Source organism: Pyxicephalus adspersus, chromosome W (genome assembly GCF_032062135.1).
Source record: "Pyxicephalus adspersus chromosome W, UCB_Pads_2.0, whole genome shotgun sequence".
NCBI classification, from domain to species: Eukaryota; Metazoa; Chordata; class Amphibia; order Anura; family Pyxicephalidae; genus Pyxicephalus; species Pyxicephalus adspersus.
In genome coordinates this window covers 9077467-9102070 of record NC_092870.1, presented here as the reverse complement: position 1 = coordinate 9102070, position 24604 = coordinate 9077467, and positions in this window count along the sequence as shown.

The following is a 24604-nucleotide window of genomic DNA, read 5'->3' as shown; positions in this document are numbered from 1 at the left end:
TGCCTGGCTAATACATAGCGACAGATAAATTGTTCTAGGCATTGATTGACTCTTTCAGTCTGACCATTGGACTGTTGATGGTAGGCAGAAGAGAAGTCCAGCTGAATCTCCAACAGATGACAGGCCCTCCAAAAATGTGATGTGAACTGAACTCCTCGATCCAAGACTATGCTGGAGGGAAGACCATGGAGACGGAACAGTTCCTGGAGGAAGATTTTTGCCAAAGCTGGGGCTGAGGGAAGCTATTTCAATGGAATGAAATGAGCCATTTTGGAAAAACGATCCACTACAAACCAAATAACTGTGCAACCATTAGATGGAGGTAGTCTGTGTTAAAGTCCATGGAGATATGGGTCCAAGGACACTTAGGTACAGGTAGAGGAAGAAGTGGACCAGATGCTAACCTTCTTGGAACTTTAATTTGAGCACAATTGGAGCAGGCGGCAATGAAGTCTTTAACATCTTGCCGTAAGGTTGGCCACCAATACAGGCGTGAGATGAAGGTAAAGGTTTTTCGCACCCCTTGGTGACCGGCAACCTTGGAATTATTCCCCCAGCAAGAACACAAGGATGGAGAGACCTTTTTACAAATTGTTTCCCAGGAGGAATGTCTTTCAAGCGTACAGGGGCACAACGAGAATTCTGGAAGGATCAATGATATGTGAAGGTTCTGGTTCAGTATCCTCAGAATCAAAGGAACGAGACAAGGCATATGCTTTAGTATTCTTGGTCCCAGAGTGAGAGGTAAGTGTGAAATCAAATCTAGAGAAGAATAGGGCCCAGCGGGCCTGACGTGGATTAAGTCTTTGGGCAGTTTGGAGGTACAGGAGGTTCTTGTGATCGGTGTAAATCGGAAAAGGGAAGAGTGCTCCCTCAAGAAGATGATGCCATTCCTCCAATGCAAGTTTCACAGCCAGTAGTTCTCGATCCCCTATAGTGTAATTCCAGCAAAAACTTCACTCGTCACTGCACTCGCCGGCTGAGGATCCGAAGAAGGGGACGCAGCCCGAGGATGAGATCCATCGGGCAGGATGCCGAAGGACACGATGGGACAAGGTGTTTTTTTTTTATTGTTTTTAGCTACCCCGAGTGTGGCCCAGGGTTACCGTTTTTTGCATGTTTTTTTTACCCAGAGCCACATTCGGAATTACCACCAGGGGGGTTAAAGGGCGTCTCTGGGTTGGTAACTAGCGATAAAGAAAAGGCGGATTTACTAAACACTTTTTTAGCTCTGTGTACACAAAGGAAAATGGCAGAGCTCAAGTTCAACATCAAAATAGCAATGTCACTGCCTTAAACGGTTCACAATGGCTCAAAATTGATATGATGAGAAATAGTTGGACAAAATTAAGGTTGTCAAAGCACCAGGACCTGATGGATTATATCTGAAGCTAGCAAAGTACTTTCTTGTATTAAAAGAGGAATAGACTGCAGAGATGGAGACATAATCCTGCCCCTGTACAAGGCATTGGTCAGACCTTAATGTGTTTCATTTGTGTTATTGTTTGGAATTTTGTTTATTGTAATATTACGCAGTAAAGTACGTTTTTTTTATATGAGCTGGCATCCGTGTTGTGTTCTCTGTTCGTGACTTCGCTGTATCCTAGAAAGCCCCCGGTACACGGCTTACAGAAGCACAGAATATAACTAGGTATTAAGGCTTTAACCCCCCCCATCGGTAACCCTGAGTGTGAGACGGGGTAAAAAAAAGATGCTGAAAGCGGTACTCGGGGAGTCAAACTCGGGGTAGCTAAAACAGTGAAAAACAATGATAAATACAATGTTACCTGATCTGCCGGCGTCCTCCCTCGTCCTTTCTGTCCTCTGCATCCGATGAGTCACCCAGGAGTTCCCAGGGATGTTGGTGCGTGCAGCCATTGCATTGGGGGAGTGGCGGGAATTTCAAATTATTTTGTATTGCATTCAATACAAAATAACTGTATTAAATGCAGTACAGTGGATTTATATGTGTAAAAGCAGTACATTGTCTTTCATGAAAATGTATTTTACAGTATAATAGTATGAGTATAATAAAGTTTGAAACACAAAATCATGTCAAAAAAATAAATTTAGTTTAGTAAGTTTATTATTAAATTTATTATTACATTTATTGTTTTTAAATGTATTTAATTTATTATTTTAACATGATTCTGTGTTTCAAACTTTATTACTCTTTATATTATAATGTACAATAAATTTTCATGAAAAACAATGTACCGCTTTTAGACATATAAATCCGGACAGATATAAACCGCCCTGGAGGTTAAAGTAAAAATAACAGTGACCGTTGATCCAGGGAACATCCGATTGCCTCATGGGATCAGGAAGGGATTTCTTCCCATTAAAGCAAATTGTACCAGGGTTTTTTTTGCCTTCCTTTGGACCAACTGTGTCCATAGGGTTTTATATCTGGGATATGTTTATTTCCCTAGTGGTTGAACTTGATGGACTTTTCTCTTTTTTCAACCTGACCTTCTATATACTGTAACTATATGTCAACTGAGTCAGAGTCCACTCTGCCCGCTAAGTTATGCAGGTCGGTGCACAAAGAGTATATCTCGGCCCTGCACGTTTCCTTGACTTCTTGGACCAAAAGACGAAAATCCTCTTTAGTAGGAATATGTTGGAGGTACTCCCGCCATGGCACCTTCGTTGTGGATATCAAGGGAGTAGATGTTGAGGCGGGAGGAGCTTGGCGGTGGTTCGCGGAGGGACCCACACTAGAAGGGGCAATTTGCCCTGCTTTAATGGAAGTGTAAAAGGAGGTAGGCGTGCTGGCTGGTGATATAAGGTGGCTGGTGAAATACTGGAATCTAGTCTGGAATTTTATACAGGCGTGAGTATTATAGTAATTTATAGGGGATGTGGGGATTACAGCAAACCTTATTAGTTAGCTTTAAGTTAAAGCTGATCATAGTTGATGTCTACAAACTCAGATCAGTTTTTACAGAGAGTAAAATATGTGACAGACATGAGCCTGAATGTATGTTTTCTAGAGAGTTCTAAAAGACAGGACAACAACCAGCTCTCATGCAATGTTACCCTTGCCAATCGCTTTAATAAGGTAAAGCTCATTTGGGAGCTGGAAATTTGCGTCTCTCTAAAGTTATACGGACAATATCATCTGTCCAAAAAAAGCCTGTTTATCAGCACTTTTTACTATGCAAATACCAGTTCCCATTAGAAATATGTTATTACTTGACTTTCTGCTTTCCTAAAATCAAATATCAAAAGTGGAAATTGTGGGGGGGGCGTGGCTATGCTATGGCAGTGTAAGGCAGCTTTTTGTGAGAGCTCCTGCAGCCGCCTCTCCATCTTCAGTCCTGGAGGCCTCGCATCGGGTGTTTCCCCTTCATAAACTGCATGCCGCGCTGTAAGAAGACTCTCGGTTCCAGGGGAGCGGGTAAGAAAGCGGATCTTACCCGCTATTTTTCCTCCCAAGCCTCCCCATCCTCTGACCACGAGGCGTCCAAGATGGCGTCCTCACGCTCCACACCTCCAGGCACTAGCACAGGAGCCCGGGGCACAGGTTCTAAAAGCCCCACAGCCTCACTACTAGCTACCCCCAGGAGCCCTTCTCTTTTTCCAGAGGAGTCCCGCGGGTCAGATATTCCTGCATTGGATGCAGCTGACTCCCCTGTGCAGCCATATGTATCACATGCCTTGCTCCAAGAACTTTTTTCTACCCTGCCTACTAAAAGTGACATGGCAGCCATGCTTTGCACGTATGGAGCGCTCGCTGCACACAGATTTAGAGGCAGTGCAAACAAATGTAACGGCGTAGGCTGGTAGGGTCACCACCCTAGAATCCTCTACATGTACAATCCAGTCATCTGTTACTTTCTTGGATAATTCTATGGGAAAAATGCGTTCACAACTTACTTCCCTGTATCTTCGACCTGATGACTTGGAAAACCGCAGCCACAGGAATAATGTCCGTTTGCGGGGTATCCCTACAGCTACAGCTAACGCTGACCTAGGTGCCACTGGTATTGCCATTTTTAATATGCTTCTTGACTGGCCACCAGATACGGCCATTGAACTTGACCGGATACACAGGGTTCGCAGCATCCGTGATAGAAGCTCTAATCTGCCTAATGATGTGTTATGCCATGTTCATTACTACACTCTGAAAGAAGAAATTATGAGGAAGGCATAGTTCCATGGTCCTATTGATTTTTATGGAGCAGGCATTCAATTGTTGTCTGAAGTTTCTGCACAAACTCTGCGTATGCGCCACATACTGGGCCCTTTGCTGGAACTGATTCGTTCCTCTGGTGCCTAATACAGATGGGGACATCCATTCCATGTGGTTGTATCAAAAGGTGGTGAGACTTTTGCCCTCCATCGCCATGCACAACTTCCTGCGTTGTCTACCATGCTTAGCGCAGGCCCTATTAACATTCCGAATTGGCTCGACTTTCCCATTGATACAGCGGCCCCCCTGCAGATGAGACGTTGGCTGGGTATGCCACAGAGGCCTCGCCGCAACACTATTTCTAATGCGCGGGTTACCCTGGCGCCGCTGTCCAATGAAACCTGATTTTTATACCTCCCCAAGGAACCTGGTCATCTACCTCCAACATTGGTACATGCTGCTTTTTATGATAACTCAAGGTTGCACAGTCATATCGCGTTTATTGCTGTATTTACCCTGTTACTGCTTTTCTCTGATGCTAATTGTATTGATTTGATATATGACAAATTGATCTATTCTGTCTGGGAGGCATGCTCTTGAGTTTTGTGTTTGTTTTGGAGGAGTGGGTCCCCGCCCCCTGCGTGAGTTCTGTTTATGCACCTAAGCGCCTCTGGAGTGGATTTGACCAGCTCACACTACTGTTTTTTTCAGTGTATCTATCTGGAATACCAGGTTATACATGAATTGAGCACTGATTACTAGCACATATACTATCTTGCCGGACTTTCTAGTTAGTTTCGACTCCGGCTGGGAAGATAGGATTGGTGCTTTGTGGCCCTTCATACATATTGTATGTATATTTTGCCTCTGAGATTGGTAATATAACCTTCTTGGACCATGCCCCTATCTCTCTCACTATTCAGACAGCTTCCTCTTCCTTAAAAAATACTTCCTGGTGTCCTAATGAGTCTCTGTTGACTTCTGAGGGCTTTGGACCCCCGCAACGCAACCTCTGTCTCTAATCCACTGACCGTATGGGAGGCTCATAAATGTTATATCCAAGGACTAATGATCCAGAAGGGTCACAGACTTAAGATGGAACGTAAGGCTCAGTTAGAGCGTATGTTTCATGATTTACATTAGAATCCATAAATACATTTTAGAATCGCAACATAAGCGGGGTCACTCGCAGGACATAGAGGCCCAGCTGACGGTTTTGTGTGAGAAAATCAACATGCACTGCTGCACCAAGGCGAAATTTCAACTTGACAGGAGTAGAGCATTTTTCTATGAATACAGTAACAAATGTGGGAGGGCTCTGGCTAGGGCGGTGAGGCCAAAAAGGGCCTGGGTCTTTATTATTCCCTGTATAAATTCTAACTCGGGTGACCCATTACACAGTTCAGGGATTTCTATACAAAATTATACAATCTAAGAGCTAACACGGGTGCCCCCCATCTGCTATGTTGACGGCAGCTATGCAACAATACCTCACCTCCTCAGGTATGTCTAAGATCCCAGAAGAAGCCCTATCTGCGCTCGATGCCCCAATTAGCTCAGCTGAATTACAAGCAGCCTTAGCCAAAGCGCCCGACCCTGATGGCTTTACACTTGCCTAATATAAGAGGTTCCTGCCCCAACTCACGCAGTCGTTTCTGGACGCCTTTAATGCCCTTACCTCGGATTACTCCCTTCCAGCAGATGCCGCCAGAGCCCATATCACTGTCCTACTGAAGCCGGAGAAGGATCCCAAGTCTTGTGTGAGCTATAGACCAATATTTCTTCTTAACTGTGATGTTAAGCTATTCTCCATATTAGCGCCCAGGCTAACGCCCCTTCTCCAAGGTCTTATTCATTCAGATCAAATTGGATTTTTACCCCTTTGCGAGGCAAGAGATAATACCACTCGCACACTAAACCTAATCCATCATGTCATCATAAACAAAATACAAATATATGAGACAGGTCCTCACCTATATCGGTATTCTGAGCTGGCTTTTTGACTGGATCCAAGGCCTATATCAATGCCCCACTGCCTCTATTCACGCCCCTTTTCGATTGCTAATAGTACGAGACAGGGCTGTCCACTGTCCCCTTTGTTATTTATTTTGCTCCTTGAACCCCTCTTGATGCATATCCGTAATAACCCGGATATTAAGGGCATATGAGTGAACAAAACTGAACATAAAGTTTCTGCTTATGCGGACGATCTCCTTTTCTATATAACCTCGCCTTGTATTACCATCCCGAACCTTCTTAAGGAGTTGAACAGGTACGCCCAATTTTTAGACTATAAAGTCAGCCTCCAAAAATCAGAGGAGTTAGATGTGAATTGGTTGTGAGTCCCCCCCCCCCCCCCCCCCTCTTACTTATGGATATGACAGTGTATGTGAAAGTACATATCTTCTCTAGCATTTTTGGGCAATCCCTTCCCTTCCTATACTCATTGGCCCTGTGTTAGTTGAACCGAACATAGTGTCTGGCCCTTGTTTGCGGCAAAAAATTTCGTCAAGGGTCTCAACTCACCAAACAAGCAATCGGTGGTGCTGAATGCCCTCAATCGCATGGTTCAGGAGACTTTTGCCACGATAAAGTGCCTACACTTAAAAACCGTCGTTTTCAGACGGTCTATCATGGCTCCTCCCCTGATTCAAAAGCAAAAGTTATTAGTATCCTGCTCGACAAATCCCTGCCTTGGTCGTTGGTGCCGTGCAATCTGACCCTGAAGGGAGGTACTTAGAAGTCAAAGGGAAAATTCAGTCCCAAATGTTCACTCTGGTCAATCTATATCTCCCTAATACCAATCAGCTACCCTATTTAGAAGAGTTCCTTGATATTGCAGAAACATTTACAGAAGTGTGTTGATAGTAGGTAGGGACTTATTTTGCATTAGATCCTGTTCTAGATGTGTCTAGGGATGTGTCCTGTTCTAGATGTGTCCCACCTTCCTTACTCCACTCTCCGACGGCTTAAAAATCTACATCAACATCAACTTATTGATGTATGGAGAATACAACACCCCACTGGCCGTGATTTTACTTTCTATTCGCCGGACCACAAAACGTATTCCCGCATTGACCTTTTTTTAATATAACATGATGCTAACCTTCTCGGACCATGCCCCTATCTCTCTCACTATTCAGACAGATTCCTCTTCCTTAAAAAATACCTCCTGGTGTCTTAACGAGTCCCTGCTGCCTTCTGAGGGACTAAGCTTCAGGCTTTTTTCTCCCGCAACGCAACCTTGGTCTCTAATCCACTGACTATTTGGGAGGCTCATGAATGTTACATCCGAGGACTAATGATCCAGAAGGGTCACAGACTTAAGATGGAACATAGGGCTCAGTTAGAGTGTATGTTTCATGATTTATATATTTTAGAATCACAACATAAGCGGGGTCACTCACAGGACATAGAAGCCCAACTGATGATTTTGCGTGAGAAAATTAACATGCACTGCTGCACCAAGGCGAAATTTCAACTTGACAGGAGTAGGGCATTTTTCTATGAATACAGTAACAATGCCGAGAAGGCTTTTGATCGGGTAAATTGGGAATATATGATGCAGGTCCTCACCTATTTAGGTATTCCAACCCGGCTTTTTGACTGGATCCAAGCTTCCTATCAATGCCCCACTGCCTCTATTAGAGTCAATGGACTCTTATCGCGTCCCTTCTCGATTACTGATAGAACGAGACAGGGCTGTCCACTGTCCCCTTTATTATTTATTTTGCTCCTTGAACCCCTCTTGATGCATATCCGTAATAACCTGGATATTAAGGGCGTACAAGTGAACAAAACAGAACATAAAGTCTCTGCTTATGCGGATGACCTCCTTTTCTATATAACCTCGCCTTGCATTACTATCCCGAACCTTCTTAAGGAGTTGAACAGGTACGCCCAATTTTCAGATTATAAAGTCAACCTCCAAAAATCTGAGGTGTTAGATATAAATCTACCCCCAGCGCTCAGAAAGACTTTATCCCCTTCATTCTGTTTAAATGGTCCAGAGATTATATCCAATATCTAGGTACTAATAACCTGACGGATATTACCAGGGTGGTAGAACTTCATTTTCTGCCACTGTTGAACACAGCGGTCCACTTGACCCATCTGGTGGATTGGTGCAGACACGCTGATGTTAAGGGATGGGTGACATTGGAAGATTCTGTGTCTCCCATTCTACTAAGCACTGCAGCATGGTTTCCTCCGTCGCCACCCATTGATTGGAGTAACACTGAAAGTAGTAGTAGTAGTAGTCTAAACATTTTCACAGTGAGGGAACTGAGACATTCCCTTCCCCGATGTCCCCTATAATTGGCCACCCTGACTTCCCCACTAGTAGGACAGACCTGGTCTTTAAGCAGTGGATTAAACAGAATATTTTTAGAGCCATACATTTCTCGCAGCCCCCTAACTGGACCCTGATTAGACAGCTTTAACGGGACTACTCCCTCCCCTAGACAACTGGTGAAGGAAACAATTTCAGTATTTTATCACCTCACTGCCCTCTGCCCAAGTTTTCCATAGACCCCTCACCCCTCTGGAAAATTTGTGTATGCCTGGGGACCCTCTAAGGGGGTCCTATCCTATGTCTATAAAATGCTTTTGACATCAGGCGATGTATCAACGCCTTTGTTTCTCTCCAGATGGGAGCAGGATCTTGGTATTAAATTTACTGACGAACAGGCAGATCGTCTTTTATACTATGGTCACAAGGTCTCTATCAGTAACCGCTATCAAGAGACGAATTATAAGTTGCTTACAAGATGGTATAGGACACCGGAGCTCTTACATGGAATCTACCCACAGGTGAGCCATTTGTTTTGGAGATGTGGGAACACACGGGCACTCTAATGCATATTTTCCCGGACCTGTCCTTCACTGACACCTTACTGGGAGGGGATTGCTAGAATTATTAAATAATTGACGGGGATATCTATTGAAAATAGGCCTGAGTTAGCATTACTACATGTGTCTGCAATCTCAAAAAAACGATACAAGCGTTCTCTTCTGCGCCATTTGCTGAATGCTGCTGAAGCATGTATTCCACCACTATGGAAACATACTGTCCCTCCTACAATTAAACAATGGATTACCAGGGTGAACGATATACAATACATGGAAGAACTAACAAAACCAAGGGAGCAGCCATCACAGAGACCGGCACGCACCTGGCTTTACTGGGATGACTTTAAGAGCTCAGCTGATTATAGACGGCTGCTTGGATCATCTGAATAGTGCCATAATGTTTTTTGGGTCGCCCACTGCCCTTACCTCCCACACCACCCCCCTACCCACCCCCATTACACTCCTCTTCTCCTCCCCCTTTCTGTTTTCTTTTTCTCTTCTCTGCTCTCTTTTCTACCTCTCTTTCTTTCTTAAAAGAAAAATCAGGAACCAACAAAGTTTTCTACTTTTTGACCAATGCACATCTGTGTTTGATACTGTCATAGTAATGCCTGACACCAAATGGACACTTCCTTTTACACTAAAATGATTGATAATGTTTGTGATGATATGTGTCGGCCGGTACTCAATATGTTTGTGCTTCTCCTATGCTCTGTAATATGCACTTTACTGGTTTAGTGTCATATGTTAGCATTTATTTTTTTCTATATTGTATCTTATTGTTGGTTACTTCTAAAAAAAAAAAATAATAAATAAATAAAAAGTGAAATTGTGATTTTGATGCGATTGTAAAAAAAAAATATTGCGAACAGGTAAGTTTTTTTGCAGAAGGGACATCACCTCTCTCTTCTGCAATAAAAACCCATTATAGTTTATGCATTATACTTTACATTTTAAGTTTGTATAGTGGCAAACGAAAGGTTTTAGTGAAAAAGAAATTTCTGTTCCTGTTCTGAATCAAAGAAAATACATTTAAAAAAATGGGATCGTTTTTGCAGTACCAGTTTGTAAGAGAATAATTAATTTAAAATTTTGTCACTTATCACTTTGTGCTAATATAGTATAATGACAAATAAAAAAAACTGCAGCCTTTGCAGAACCCTTCTCCACTTGGTCTTCAAAGTTCTTGTTTGAAGATTTGCTATTACCAAGATCTGCACCCACAGTGGCTCAGTCCAGCCCCTTGCTGGGCTTCCACGTCCACTGCGGTGGCCCCCCTACTCATTGCAGTCTACCTTACTGCTAACAACAAAAGGCTGATAAATATTGCTCTAGATTATCTATTTATAAATGTTTTCACCCAAAATTCACACATTAGATTCAATTAGAAAATGAAATAATCTGAGTAAGTAAGTTGATTTAAACATTTTCAGTTTGAATCCATCATAAAAAAAAAATGTGTACATTTGTAAATAAAAGTTGGGTGGAAACATTCATAAATGCATCCCTAAATGTAGGGAATTGTCAATGTTGTCTTTTTTTGCTGATATGTAAGTAAATCCTTACTATCTATTTACCATTGAATTATCATGATAACACAGAACGGCTGTTTTTGTTCCCATTTCAGTCCAGTTGAACAAGGAGATGTTAAGGAGGTGTACAAGACAGACAAGACCATAGATTACTGTACATCCAAGAACAAATGTAGGCTATATTTGCATGTCTGTACATCAGTTTAATGGTTTTTAATAACATTTATAGTTAACAGTTGCCAGTGGGACAGTGTAATGCGCCTGGGCACACAAATCACAACCAACTCCGGGGTACACTTTCAACAAACTTTATTTAGTAATCTAGGTACAGGCCGAGGTCAAAACACAAAAGATCAATCCGATAAGCGAGGTAAAAAAGGATAAGGCAGAAGGCATAGTCAGGGACAATCCAAAGTCAGGGCAGGCAGAGTTCATGTTCAAAGTCAATAATCAGACAGGGTCACTGCTGGTAATAAGTCTGAGCTGATGACAAAACACAGGCAAAGACAACAGAGGTCAAAAAGGTAATCCAACATAACAACGCACCCAAGCACACTGTAACACAGAGGCTATAACGGGCAAGGGTGCTAATGACAGGGTCTCATTAAATAGGCAGAGTGCCCAATCACATTGTGCCACCTGACTCTATTGGATTGGAGGAACATACTGAATGATGAATCCCTTGCAGGCGATTTGGCTGCAGGTTATTCAAACTATACATGCCCCGCCCCACGGCGAGGCAGCCAGGCGCGCATAGTAACACTGTGCATGTCTGCAGGGATCCTGGGGATGCCGTTTGGCCGATCTATCCTTCCGCCAGTGAGAGGAGACACGCTGCGAGCAGAGCAGCGGCAGCCCTGCTACAGCGGTCTCCTCCACGCTGCCCGCGATCCCTAGAGTCGCCACCGGCAAGGACAACGCAGGATCGCTGGCGGGTAAGTACCTTACAGACAGATTGTATATCAGCGGTTCACATTTAGGTAATATTTTCTGAACCCTAAAAGGAGAAGAAAAAACAAGTGTTAAACAATGTATGATGACTGCTTTGGTTTCACTTAATTTGTTTATCCATAATTTAAATTGCTTACAACATAGCTGCCATGTAGTATGTAAGCTACCATGGTAACAAGTTACCATGTATTATGTAAGCCAATATCAAGAGACCTATCTGTACTTCTGTTCTGTGTTAATTTGATATTCATTCACATTGCACCCAGGAGCTCAGGAGCTCACAAATTCAGCTCCCAACTTTCCAATGAAAACAAGAATTTAAACGTAGCTAATGACATAATTTTATGTGAGGGTCTTTGTATGGCACCTGTTCTGCATGATGTGATACAGAAGACATGCTTGGATCTCAGCTCTCTAAATCCCTGGGTGTCAGGCCTGCCATCTATTGGATCCCTGTTAGGTGATTTACAGCCCATTCATTTTTAATGTGCAAAAAAACCCCTGAAAATTCATAAAGGGGACTTGAAGCCCTGTAAAGTTTCTAGTTGCCCTTCACTGCTGATCATAGGCAATTCAGAAATATCGAGCTTTACTTTGATGTTGATTCCCCTCTGTTTGATTGTACATTAAACATAATATGTATTGTAGGTGCAGCTTTAATGTGGTCACTGCAGATTTTCTTAAACTTCAATTTTAGGCAAACCATGAAATTTGAAAAATTAAATTCAGCTGCCAAAGGACATCTAACTGCATGTAGCTATTCTATACACCACCTAAAGTGGAAATGTTAGGTCAGTGATCTCATGTATCTTTTCTCAAATTTCAGGAAGAATTCAGTGAAATATGATATTTAATAACAGCTGGAGGGCTGACTCTTATATGCCATGAATACTTCAACAGTAAGATCTTACCAATAGAATTCTCATTCTCTATTTACTGTTCACATGTGAGTTTTGGGTGTACCCGCTAACCTCTAGTTTTATTCTCCCCTCCTGTGACCTTTATAGTGTTAAACAAAAAAACAAAAAGTTGAGTGCAATCCCCTCATAATGATTAAAGCAGGTATGCAGACGCAGGAACCTAACTGCACAGATCTTTACAAATCACTTATGGAGAACCAAACAATAAGGTGGTTTTAACGCTCCAGAATTTGCCACATCTGAGCCAGGTGATCTGAGCTTTAGACACCCACCTGCCTAAAGCCTGTGACTGAACAGTGAAGAGGAGGCAGGCATCGATGAGGTCATTACTCTTTCCATTTCTCTTGTAAGCATGTTTAACCTGGCTGCTGCAGGGCAGAGGAATAATGGAGGCTGTTGTTGGGACAGATAATCTAATCAATTCTCAATGCTCAATGCTGTCTCCAAAATTTGCAAGAAGCCAGCAGGTGACCATTTGATTCATGTTTTTACTACCCATTTGGTTGTTCTGATGTTTTGAATTCTGCTGTAACCTGATATAAATAGATAGAAAAGTACCGGTATGGCCTTGGCCTAAATGTCTATGTTGTGCTGATTACACCAAGTATTGCTCACCTTTGATTTGTAATAAAGCTCTTCTCCAGAAACTCTTGCGTCTCTTTCCTTACTCTTACCACTGGTATGGAAGTCGACAAATTATTTTGTCCTACCCACCAAAATAACCCAATAGGTGTATTAATATCATGAATTGAATAAAGAAATATCAAGGTAGTATACTTAGAAATAACTCACATTCCATATATGTAGCTATACAATGAAATACCACAAAATAAATTGTAGGAGATATTCATAAAACTTACATTCAACAAAAAACATGTAGGGGCACTACCTGGGAGCAACATGGAAATCAATCTATTATGTAAATCTCACATAATAAAGTTTGCCTCAATGAGAAACTAAAGTTCAAAAATACAAAATTTTAAGCAGGCAGGTTCTTTATAGCAGTACACGCACTTGTTCTCACTTAACATCTTTGCCCAGTCCTCTTCCAGGTCTTCCAATCTCTTGATTGGCCAGAATTAGTTAGAGTTCCAATTTAATATTGACTTATCCTGTACAGCGAGTTTAACCCAAAAAGCACAGTAAACCTGGCCAATCAAAATTTGCTTTACTAAAGTCAAATCATTGAAAGATACAATATAAGTTGATGAGATTGGTTATGGTACTGTGGTCTTGGCATTATTAAATAGGATAATCACTGTGGGGTGAGTAGTGCTACATTGCTAAGGGTTCCTCTAAAACAGGGCTGTCAAACTCTGGTCCGCAACATCCTTTATTTGGCCCCCAAAGGAATCCTAAATATGAATTGCAGCTGGCCCGCCGCTGCATTGAAATAGCGATGCTACTACAATTCCCAGCATCACTCGCGTTTATAGACCAGCGGCCTCTCTGCCTATGCGTGGCCCCTGCATTGGACTGTTTTATAGATGCAGGGAATTGTAGTAGCAGTGCTATTTCAGTGAAGAGGGAGTTCCAGCCACTCATCACAATAAGATCCGCATTGGACTGTTTTCTTGACACAGGGAATTGTAGTAGCCAGGGCTGTGGAGTCGGTAGATCAATCCTTCGACTCTGACTTCCCAGTTTCTGGTACCCTTGACTCCAAGTCCTCTGTATTTACAGGGTTTCTCATTTTATCTTCACACTTTTGCATTTAAACTTCACACAAAAATTTAAACCGCCTATTTATTCTTAAATCAACACATTTATTATAAAATTAAATATAACACAATATTTTTACCATAAAAGTTTTTCCCAAGAAACATTATTAAAAATATATGAAAATAAATTGATGATTTGTCAATTATTTTGTTTTTTACTTTAAATCATTTTAAAATTAAATATCTTTATTTCAGGGATTTATACTAAGTTTTAAGATAACAATAATATTCATCTTTTTATTTTCAAAGTTATTAGCTTTGTATTTTGTATTGCACTTACCCTTTTGGCCAGAGAATTAATTATCGCAGAACGTCAAAGAGTGGTAGACAGTTATCTGAATGGAAGTGATGCCTCCCAGATAGCAATGGTTTTGGGTTGTAATCGTACAACCATACCCAAAATTATTAGGACCTATAAATCTTCCGGTAGAGTGGAAAAATTACCAAGAGGGGGGTCTGAGAAATTTAAAGTTGGATGAAGTCCACAAGGAGGAGTTACGCAAGGTAATGTCCAAAGATTGCGGAATAAACCTCTGGGAAATGAAGGATCAGGCCAAATGGTTCCCACTCTCTTCAAGAAAAGCTTAGCTATGCTAACAAAATTCTTGATCTCATTGCTAAAGAAGATGGAAAAAACATGCACTTTCTTGATGAAGTAGGTTTTAACTTCTCAATGAGAACCAAAAGGGGAAGATTTCCTATTCGGCAAAGGGCGGTGCACGTTGTGGCTGGAGTGCGTTCCAGAAAATATTGAATTTGTTGTGTGAGGAATAAAAATGGGACCCTCCACTTTAAGTCACAAGCACGAGCATTTAATCAAGAAACATTCTTCAATTTTATTGATGACGTTTTTTGTGAAAAGAGTGTTCAGCATGACATCCTAATTATGGATAATGTCCCCTAATGTCCAACTCTAATTTTTACCACCATTTCTTAATCCTGTTGAGAACATTTTCTCTGAATGTAAAGAAGTAGTAAGAAGAAATAGGCTAAATAATTTGGGTGCTTTATTATAAAGCATCAATAGTGTATTTTTAATAATAAGCGAGCAGGATTGCTCAAAATATTATACAAAAATGTTAAGCTTTTTGCCTAAATACCTAAGAGGAGAATGCATTAACGATTAATAAATCCTTTAAATAATTATTACATATTTTCATTCAATGTTTCTTGAGAAAACTTTTATGGTAAAAATATTGTGTTATATTTATTTTATAATAAATGTATTGATTTATGAATGATTAGGGGGTCTAAATTTTTTTTGTAAAGTTTGAATGCAAAAGTGTGAAGATAAAAAAATAAAATGAGAAACCCTAATAAATGTTCCACGTTGATTGAAGGAAGGCAACATACACACTATTTAACCACAGAACTACTGGCTAGGAAGCTGACACTCCACTGTATTGGCCAGTTTAAACAAAAGACAAGTGGCTATAAAGTAGTAGCATAGCATGCATACAAATCAGGAACTTTACCAGTTTAAAAATATGAACCACATTCGTTGGTAGTTTTAAAACAAAAACAAAGCTTAACTACATAAACAAAAGTTGGAAAACCTAAAACCGTTTATATATTAAACTTGGAATATAGTTGTAGAGTAGAATAGCTGTTAAATGCAATCCAAAACTAACTCAATTTAGTGTTGTTCTAGGAAACAGAATTGCTTCTGCCAGATCCTCTTTCATAGAAGCTCTTAAATCTGACTTGATTATTTGTAGAGCTGAAAATAGTCTTTCAACACTGAGAAGAGAAACAACACAAAGAAGGGTATTTTTGGCAAATGATCAAATGTATTCATGATTCAGTCTCATAATACATAAACAATAGTGCTGGTTACAATTACAATTGTCTGGGAAAAGCATACCCAGATTTTTATCAAGGAGGCCCAACTTGGGCACTAAACAATACATTTCTATCAGGAATATATTGTAAAATTTTAGGTTGTGTCGTATACATATGTCGATACCTGACGCGTTTCGCCCAGTTTACGCTTCTTCAAGGGTTTTAGCGAGGCTGGACACAGTAGTTGGAAGTATCTAGGTTCATAATAAATACATAATGTCAGTGTGGAAATAACAATATGAAAAATACACACTAAAAACACATAATAATAATAATAATATAGGAAATACATGATGGTCTTTAAGAACCTTATTGTTGGTACACTGTTTTCTGTCAAAATGACATGCTATTAAATAAAATTAAACATAAAAAATCAGTAAGACGTCCAGAACGCCACCTTATAAGGAGGTTTCTTTCAGAGTCTCCTCTGCCAGCTTCACATTCAGCAGCACTTATCTACACAGACCGTGGCTGCAGTCTCTGTAAACTCTGTATTCAGGACCAGAAGGTAATCTTTCTTATATTCCCTATATGTATCTATCTATATTATACCAAAAGGTTTTCTAATTTTTACTTCTACAAATATATGTTTATTTCTTATCCCTTTTAGTATACTAATATCTCACTGTTATACATATAAATACTTTACATATTATTATTTCTATTTCCACACAGCATCTCTACTATTATATTTAAATATGTTATGGCCAAAAACTTTATGACCTGTTAATCCTTATCACCATATCACTTTATGTTCATACTTACATACTTTTCCTCTCCAATGTACCTTATATATATATACCTTATAATGTACCTTATCCTAAACAAACTATCTTTGCAGTAAAACCTGGTGTTATAACTGGTGTTTGGTGGTTCATGACTATGGATTCGGAAACTTGCAAAATGAAGTCTGAATGATTCACAGGCCTCAGACTATTTTTTTGTACAGAACGTAGGCATTCCATAGGCACTGCTCAACTAGATGCCTGAAAATCTTCTTGTAGTACTTCCTTTGCTGTTTCCTCATTGCTGGGTAGAATGTCATGGCTTGGTCAGCTCTGTCCACACCTCCCATGGTGTTGTAGTCAATCGCCACCTGTGGCTTCATCACTTCTTTGCCAAATTCTGTGTTTACTAGGAACCGAGGAGGCATCATGTACAGTACTCATCAGGCACACATCTTTCTTGTCACGCCAACTCAGGGCCATCATCTTTCCTTTCTGCCAGGCAACAATTTCTCCTGTCTTCAGCTTCCCTTTTGCAAACAGTGATGGCAGGTTGTGCCGGTTAGCTCTAAGGGTGCCATACACATCTGTTCTGTGTTGCAGAAGGAACTCATAAAGCTCAGGAGAGGTGTAGAAATTGTCAGTTATGACACAATAGCCCTGATCTAGCAATGGCTCAATGAGGGATAGCACTGAAGATGTGGCCAATCCATAATGGCTGTATCTGGGGTTGAACTGTGTCCAGCCAATCGGCTGTCTGCCACAACAAAGATGGAGGGGGCATCCGTGCTGTAATTGGAGGGCATGGGGGAGTTGCCCACCCTGCCCAGTGGTTTCAGTGCATTCTGGGAAATCCGAATTCGGGTTTGTCGAATGCAGCAAAATTCGGGTCGGGTCGACCCGAATTCGAACAGCCATATTCAGGTCGAACATAAGGACGACCCGAATTCGAACAACAACACTAGTAAACACCCCTGGCAGTCATTTTTCATGGGTAGTTTTTCTTTGTTAGGACAGGTCAGAGCCGCAGACCACCAAAAGTTTCTTGCGGACCACCGGTTGGTGACCGCTGCATTAAAACGCAGAAATAGACCTAATTGCTACTGGACAGGCTTTACCCACATCAATAATTGCGGCTTATATTTTATACCGTGAGATGACGTTGTACCACAACACACTACCAATACAATATAAATAAATAGACGTTAGGTATTACGTAACTCAAAATAAGTATTTGATTCATAAACCAAAAAAAATCGTGTTGTAACTGAAATGACGTTTCACAGTCTGCTAATGAACTGATTACCTCTCGCGCGGTTTGCATCCCTAGAATTTAGTGACGACATAGCAAAGGAGTGACGTGCGAGCGACCATTTTACTGAGGGAAAAGTTCTTCTGAAGGACGGCTCTGTGTATTAAATATGTAATTCCACAAACATAGCACGGCCACCTGTTACAAGCACTTGACAAGTTGTCTCTGAACTAGGGAAAAACTCCAGCGTGTGACATGAGAAAGGAAAATATTTGTAACAGATGCCCCATCCAGGATGGAAGATATAATTGTCATACGTGATTACGTAAACTCGCACTACGACCAATCAGAGAGCTTGGCAGGAGATTGCTGGGGAGAAGTAGTGCTCTAGAGTCAGTTTAGTTTGGGCCATTGAGTATTTGAATCATCTTCCTGTCTCCAAGGAGAACACCAAACCCAAAGAAAGGAGAAGTGAACTGGCTGGTTTGGAGGATGGAGAAAACCCTGAGAAGGTGAAGGAGAAAAAGGGTTTTTTGCTCAAGGTGAGGAGGAGGCTAAGACCTTGCTGCTCACAGAGGGTTAATGACGTGTCATCTATCACTGAGCATAGTTTGGGACAGTGATGTGACAGGAGCAGGGGGGCACCACACAGGTTTTGGCCATATTGGCCCTGATTCATCAAGCAAAATCGGACGCTCGCAATGCGAATTCGCGATGCGAAATCGTAAGCCGTTGCGCAATTCAGCAACTGAATGAGCTCGCGGCTGGAGCCGCGCATCTCCGGCAGCTTTACACTGGCGAGCTTGCATTAAAAGTCACTGTTCCCCTAAAAAATCATTCTTTCTAATGGCACACACATTACCCTTAGCCCTAAAAAAAAATGTTTGTGCTGTTTAAATGTTTTAAACATTTATGTGCGCTAAGAAAAAAGCATATTTTTAAATCACTTACTTCTTTCCTGTTAGGCAAGAGTTAACCGAGTTCAACTCCTCTACATAGGCGCCTATATAAAAGCTTCCGATGCCTGATCGGAGAAGCCGCTCGCGGGTAAATAAGACCTAAGAACCTGCCATCTTTAATCTTTCACATGTCCTAAGCCCTTGTTTGCAACTACTTGAAATGTTGAGGATCCTGCTAGCTACTAATCAACCACATTTCTTGGAGGTTGTTCAGTGCACTTCAAATACTGGTAATTTGGTGGTCTGGGATTTCTTAGATATTTTGGGACTATTATCTATGAGTGTCCTCATAGGCTGCAAGATATGACATGCAGAATTCCCACACACAGATATAACACTGTGCCCATGATGTCGTTACACATGCCCACGAAGTGGATATATTTTACCAAGCAGTTTTTTTATATAGAAGCCACAGCACAGCTATAGAATGGGGGGGCAGCCTGTGTCCCCAGCTCTTATCGGCCGCTGGAGTCCTCTGCATGGATGACGGCTGAGATAACTAGATTTGTGTTCATTTAGTGACTTGATTAGAATCACTTTGACAAATGTACTGGAACATTCTTTGGGGGAGTAGATGGCAAAACTACATTTGGAGCATACTTGGGCCGCATCAAAATAAATTCAGATAGGTAAAGTGTCAAAGTGCGAGTGTTACTAACCTGTGGACATTGGGCAAGCACAAAATAGAGATTAAGCTAATTTATACAAATAAGCATCTTCACACAGGATACCAACTCAAACCCACACTGGCGAGCTCATGGAGTCCTGAAAAAATTTAATGAAAACTGACAGGAAGAATGTGAAGAATGTTCTCACCTGGCACCCAGGGTCCACTTATATAGTTCGGCCAGCCCGGCCACGGGCGCGGCCCACTCTAGAAGCCCGGCCACGGGCGGGGCCCACCCTAGAAGCCCGGCCACGGCTCACCTCCACTGTAGAGGCTCCCCTGATAACATGGATGCTTAGAAGACATTATGTAGGTAAGAAATGTGCTTGTTCAGCACCAGTAAATGCCCATTTAGTGATAGAATACACATATATAGATCTAAAAGGATCAGTGAAATAAAACCATATACATATATAAGGATCTAATACCCCCGCATAATATAATACACATATTCACCATATACATATATAAGGCTCTAATACAGCGCATAATACAATACACATATAAAGATCTAATAGGACCCATGAAACTTGAAACTAGTTGCATGTGTTTTTATAGGCTGTGAACAGTCTAACACCACATGTGTTATGTCGGGGGCAGGTGTTACCTGGGTGGCAAAGGGGTTAGTGACAGCTATGCTATAACACATATAAAAGATTTAAAATGATTCACGAAGTAACATCATGTAGCTGTATAAAGAACTAATAATCTGCATAATATAATATGCCTATAAAGATATGCCCCCCCTCTAAAAGACTCCATGAAATAAAACCATATACATATATAAGAATCTAATATCTGCATAATATAATATGCATATAAAGAGCTATTATGCTACATGAAATAAGCCTTGTGTATAAAGATAGATTAAACACATTATCAGTAAATGCCCATTTAGTGATAGAATACACATATAGAGATCTAAAAGGATCAGTGAAATAAACCATATAAATATATAAGGATCTAATACCCCCGCATAATCTAATACACATATTCACCATATACATATATAAGGCTCTAAAACAGCGCATAATATAATACACATATACAGATCCAATAGGATCCATGAAACATTGCATTTGTTTTTATAAACTGTGAACAGTCTATTTTCCAGCATTTGTGGAGTTAATTATATATTTAATTATCACTTGTAATTATGTTAGTTCCCAGCACTTGTGGGGTTAATTATATATTTAATTATCACTTGTAATTATGTTAGTTTCCAGCACTTGTGGAGTTAATTATATATTTAATTATCACTTGTAATTATGTTAGTTCCCAGCACTTGTGGAGTTAAATATATCTTGTAAGTGTGTTAGTTTCCAGCACTTGTGGGGTTAATTATCTCTTGTAAGCATGCTAGTTTTCCAGCACTTGTGGGGTTAATTATCTCTTGTAAGCATGCTAGTTTTCCAGCACTTGTGGGGTTAATTATCTCTTGTAAGCATGCTAGTTTTCCAGCACTTGTGGGGTTAATTATCTCTTGTAAGCATGCTAGTTTTCCAGCACTTGTGGGGTTAATTATCTCTTGTAAGCATGTTAGTTTTCCAGCACTTGTGGGGTTAATTATCTCTTGTAAGTGTGTTAGTTTCCAGCACTTGTGGGGTTAATTATGTCTTGTAAGTGTGCTAGTTTTCCAGCACTTGTGGGGTTAATTATCTCTTGTAAGTGTGCTAGTTTTCCAGCAATTGTGGGGTTAATTGTCTCTTGTAATTATGTTACTAGAGGGAGGGGGTCGGTGAATGGGTGGAGAGTGGGTGGAATATAGGAGGGCTAAGGGGGACACCGGTAGGCTGGCGATGGGAGGGCTGTGGGACGGCCTTGAGAGGGGCATGGGAGGGATTATGGGCGTAGTGGCCGGAGAAAGGGGCGTGTCGACCTGTCACTTTTAGTTTGACGAAAAGTACATACGCTTTACTACTACTGTCTCTGACTGCCACTATTGAGCTGACCCCCCACAATATATATATATATATATATATATATATATATATAAATATATATATATATATATATATAATAATAACATTTTTTTTAAAGTTACTCTAAACACACGCATTTAATAAATTATAAATTACTTTAACATTAAAGCCTACTTTCTTTTAATTTCTTTTTTTACTAGATAGCAGTTCACTGTTGTACAAATGTAAAGGATCATATCAAAAAATGATTATGGAACGTCCAACTGTCAAAAAGCAAACAGCCAAATTTCACGGGACCACACACGTCCCAATTACAGGCAAATTCGTAACACCTGTGCGCATAACGATGAGCATATATAAGGGTGTTGTCTACCTTGCTTTTTTCCTTTGTCTGTTTTTTTGTTTTGGGGGGGAAGTTGTTTTGTTTGTTATCCTAATCTTTGTTGCTACATTTCATACTTTGCTTACCATGTAGCACAATAGCTGCTTTTGTTTTTTAAAACTTGAATGTTTCAATGTCCATTTTGCAATTAAAAAGCCAATGTTAATGCCATGTTGTTTCATTGCAGTATTATTTCTTTATTACCACCTTTAAATGTTTGTTCTGCATAAATATTTGCTAATCCAGTTTTTGTGTGGTCTCTATATTTTAATGTGATTTTTTTCGACAACAATACTACAAATGCACAGAGGAGTTGTGTAGAATAGTGGCAGCAAATGAGCTTTTTGAGCAAATGTCAGACTATGAAAAAAACAAATATAAGAAATAAAAACCACGCCAATTTATTCATAAAAGTACATAATACATTCAAATGACAATATGACTTTGAGAATGGGACAAAGGCAACGAGGTGGGTCAAATAGCAGTATGAAGTGGAAACCATGCATACATGTCTGCTAATAATTTGTGAATAAAATGACAAAACATTGCTAAAGAATTGGTAAACAACAGAAAGCATAATTACAGACCAGGCACAAAAACATTGCAGCAACAGATGAAGCTAACAATAATGAGGATTACAAAGTCACATCAATGCATACCATCCAAGCATACTTACTTGATTAACCCCCCCCACCCCCGCAAACCAGTCCAGTTAGAATAGTAATAATGAAAATGTGTATGTATTTATATACATTTAAATGTATTTTGACATACACGCACACACACAAGTGAAATCACTAAATGTTCCTTTTTACATGTATTATAACATCTTTGGCAACAATCTTTTGTTCAAATATTTGATTGGTCTAAAACAAAACTAAAATGAAATTTAAATCAGGTCCAAAATGCTTAGGCTATGTACACACGTGCAAAATTTGTCGTTGGAAAGGATCTTTCACGATCCTTTCCAACAACTAACGACTGCACAGTGCATGAACGAGAGCTGTACCTACAGCACCGTTTTGCGCTATGGAGAGGGGAGGGGAAGAACGACGAAGCGGCACCCCGCTGCCCTGTCTCCCTCTTTACTTTTATTATGATCGTTCGTCGTCCCATCGTCCGTGGATCCGCCAGGATGGTCGTTTGGACGATGATCGACGAGTGCTGTACACACTCCAGATTCTCGTCTGATATCTGCCCATTTGTTTGACATACTATTGTGAGATGACCTATTATAAAGTACTAATTATTATATATACAGCTTGATATAAATTAGTTTGCAGTGTTGCAACCAAACTAAAAAGTATCAAAACAACAACTGCAACAAATCAAAGTATAAATTAAGCAATTTTGTGAATTTAGTATAATGTAACCTAAATAATGTAACATAAAAAAGTAGCACTTACCCAAAAAAAGATCACGCAACAAAGATTCCAACTGACCTGTAATGGACTGTAGATGCACACAGAACAGGGAGCAGGTGTGCGCTAATTAATTGTAACAGATCCTCCTAAATCACGCAGCTGAAAATCCGCCCCTACCTGTCCCCAGAGACCACCAAACTCCTTGTACACCCTCTTATCATCTCTCGTCTGGACTACTGTAACCTCCTCCTCTCTGGTATTCCACTAACCCGACTCTCTCCTCTACAATCTAATATGAATGCTGCAGCCAGACTCATCCATCCTTCCCACCACAATTCATCCATTTCTTCTGCTGCTGCATCTCTTTGTAGTTCTCTTCATTGGCTTCCTTTTCACCTTAGAATCAAATTTAAGCTCCTGTGCTTTGCCTTCAAATCCCTCCACAGTTATTGTCCCACTTACATTTCTGACATGGTTAAAAAATACTCCCCCTGCCGCTCTCTCCGCTCCTCCAATGACCTACTAATGACTTCCTCACTCATAACCTCATCACACGCACGGATACAAGACTTCTCTAGAGCTGCCCTGACTCTCTGGAATGGTCTTCCTTGTCCTATTTGGCTTGCTTCTACTTTCTGCTCATTTAAAAGAGCACTCAAAACCCATTTTTTTCAAATTTGCCTTCCCACCTTCCTTCTCTCTTTTGAAACTGTCACTACTTCCCACCACTACATATCTCCCCTCCTATTGTGTGTGAAATTCCCCCACCTACTAGATTGTAAGCTCTTCTGGACAGGGTCCTCTCCTCCTCCTGTGTCACTGTCTGTATCTGTCTGTTATTTGCAACCTTTATTTAATGTACAGGGCTGCATAATATGTTGGGGCTATATTAATCCTGTTTATTAATGAATAAAATGAATGGGGTAACTCAATGCATTTGAATAGACCTTGCAGTGCAGGTGTTGGAGGGAAGCTTAAAAAATTAACCCAGTACCTGTCTGAGGACAAATTAGTTTTAAAATATTATAAATGTTTTTTCTGTTATCCCATATAGAGCAAAGATTTGCTTTAATCCCCTCTTCCCACAGTGCATACTCTCCTTCAACCCTCACTGCTTTTTTTTAGCTGTTAAAAAGATGGTTCCTGGTACTTTAGGGCATATAGAAGTAATGGAGCAGAGGGGGAACATGGTTGCTTTAACATAAATGGACAACTCACATTTTACTTTAATATCAGAGCCTGCACAAATTATATCATGCATGGTTGCAACTGTAATACCACCCCTGTGACCACAGGTACCTAGATAAAATCCACTAGATCTTGGTTAGCTGATTGGTACTGTAAATATCACTTAAAAAATTGAGAACAAAAAAGTTTA